Source organism: Mustela lutreola, chromosome 9 (assembly GCF_030435805.1).
Source record: "Mustela lutreola isolate mMusLut2 chromosome 9, mMusLut2.pri, whole genome shotgun sequence".
NCBI lineage: Eukaryota > Metazoa > Chordata > Mammalia > Carnivora > Mustelidae > Mustela > Mustela lutreola.
In genome coordinates this window covers 108,130,096-108,132,711 of record NC_081298.1, presented here as the reverse complement: position 1 = coordinate 108,132,711, position 2,616 = coordinate 108,130,096, and positions in this window count along the sequence as shown.

The following is a 2,616-nucleotide window of genomic DNA, read 5'->3' as shown; positions in this document are numbered from 1 at the left end:
TCTTTCTGATGGCTGAGTAATATTCTATTGTGTGTCTATATGGACCACATCTTCTTTATCCAGTCTTCTGTTGATGGACATTTGGGCTCTTTCCATAGTTTTCCTATTATGGACATTGCCGCTATAAACATTGGGGTGCAGATGCCCCTTCAGGTCACTACATCTGTATCTTTGGGGTAAATACCCAGTAGTGCGATTGGTCGTAGGGTAGCTTTATTTTCAAGTTTTTGAGAAACCTCCATACTGTTTTCCAGAGTGGCTGCACCAGCTTGCATTCTCACCAGCATCTGTCATTTCCTGACTTGTTAGTTTTAGCCATTCTGACTGGCGTGAGGTAATATCTCATTGTGGTTTTGGTCTGTATTTCCCTGATGCCGAGTGATGTTGATCATTTTTTCCTGGGTCTGTTGGCCATTTGGATGTCTCCTTTGGAGAAATGTCCGTTCATGTCTTCTGCCCATTTCTTGGCTGGATTATTTGTTTTGGGGGTGTTGAGTTTGATATCTTCTTTATAGATCTTAGATACCAGCCCTTTGTCTGACTTGTCATTTGCAAATATCTTCTCTAAATCCATAGGTTGCCTTTTAGTTTTGCTGACTGACTGTTCCCTTTGCTGTGCAGGAGCTTTTTATTTGGATGAAGTACCAGTAGTTCATTGTCATTTCTACCTTGTTATGGCTCTGTTTGTCAAGGGCGTGGCTCGTGATGTGGATATCCTCAGTGGAAAATGGCTTCCATAGTTGCATTGCACTATGAATTCTATGAAGTTCTGACTGCATGCTCCTTTGAGAGCTGGATGATAAGGAGAGGTGGTGAGACAGGGAAAGCCAGCTGTCCCAGAGACAGGCAGATGTGTGACCCAGGGACAGAGGTGGAAACAAGTTCTGGGACATACCACTACAGTTGCAGGCTTTGCATACACTTCATTCTTTATCATGGGCCCCCGGGGCTTTGCTGCTGGGAGTTCACTCCAGGTCAGTTTGGGAGCTCCTTGTAGACTCCAGGCCAAAGAAAGACCTAATATTACCAGTCCCCTTTTAAAATCTGAGGGGTCTTACCACCAACAAATCTCCATGATTACCAGTTTGTTTCCAACTTCTCTCGGAAGTTAGGATGAAAGTCACAAAAGAGCCCTGCAGTAGGAACATTTTGCATAGATATAATCTATAAATCCTTAGAATTCCCTCATCAGCCACTCCAGTGTAGCTAAGATCCCGCACAACTACAACAAAAGGAACCATCATATCATACTGTTGCTATGTTAGTCATTAAACAATGCACCTAACAGTTGGATGTCCTGTGTTTGCATTTTCCCTGAATGTTGACCTCTTGAAGAAGTAGAAATTGAGGAAGGCTGAAGGTGTAGACTTTTGTGGGGACTCTGGAGAAGGATGTGTGAATGTTCAAGGACTTTTGAGGTTGGAGGCTCTGTTTCTTTATGACATCTAATTCCACTCTCCCTCTCATTGATTCAGACGAATCACTTGAGCACTGCTCTTGCATTTATCAGTCATGATTAAGGTCAAATTTGGCTCACAAATAAAATGTCTACAGGGAGAAGGAGGTAAGAGAGGGATGTATGATAAGGGAGAAAGGCAGATGTGAGGGGAAGGGGAGCATACAGATTTCTTTAAAGACCAAACAATAGCTGACACTATAAATAAAACAATAATCTGAGCCTGGCATTAAGGGACACTCTCATGGGTAGGCGAGTGGTAGGCAGTGGGCAGCTGGCAGATGGAACGGAATATTGGTGAGGCCAGGATTTTATAATTTGAGATTATATGTTCCTAAAGGTAAGAGTCATGTGCTGGGGGCGGGGGGGAAGGCCTAGTGATGGAAGGAGTATGCTATTCTTCTCTTAATCACTATTATTAGTAATAGATGGGCGTTATCCCACTTTATACCAATTGATTGATTAGTTTATTCCTTGGTCCAACACCTAGTAATTGAGCTCTCACGGTGTTCTAGGTCCTGGGGTACGGTGATGAGTTTAAACAGTCTCTCCTCTCAGGAGCATATAGTCCAGTGGAGGAAATAAACACGAGTGAAATCATCACATGAATGCATGCAAATCTGCATTGGTGATAAATGTGGTGAAACATGGTCTATAATGGAAGGATCTGACCCAGTGGTTTCTGCAGTGAGACTTCTTAAGGAAATGATGCTTGAACCAAGATCCAAAGGACGACAGGAGCCAAGTGGGCTGAGAATTAAGAAAAAGTGAGCAGGGTAGAGTGGGTAGCAGGTGCAGAAGCCCAGAGGTGGGAGGGAGCCTGGTAGGGACGAGGCTGCCCAGAAGGTCAGTGCTGATGGAATGAGGTGGAGAGAGACCAGGAGGAGGGAGGGGCTTGGAAGGTGGGCCCAGTTCAGGACTTACAGATGAGTAAAGTGAGACTCAGAGAGGGTAAGTGGTTTGAATGGTGTCACACAGCTCAAAAGAACAGTCCTCACAGCATGGGAAGCCGGTGACCCTTTAATGTTTTTCACATACTAGGTAGTTTGTTCAACATGAATACTTGGGGAAGACCACTCATTATCACTCATTAAACCACTAACAATATTAAGTATTGCTAATCAAGCATCTATAATACACATCTAACATTGTTACAGTGT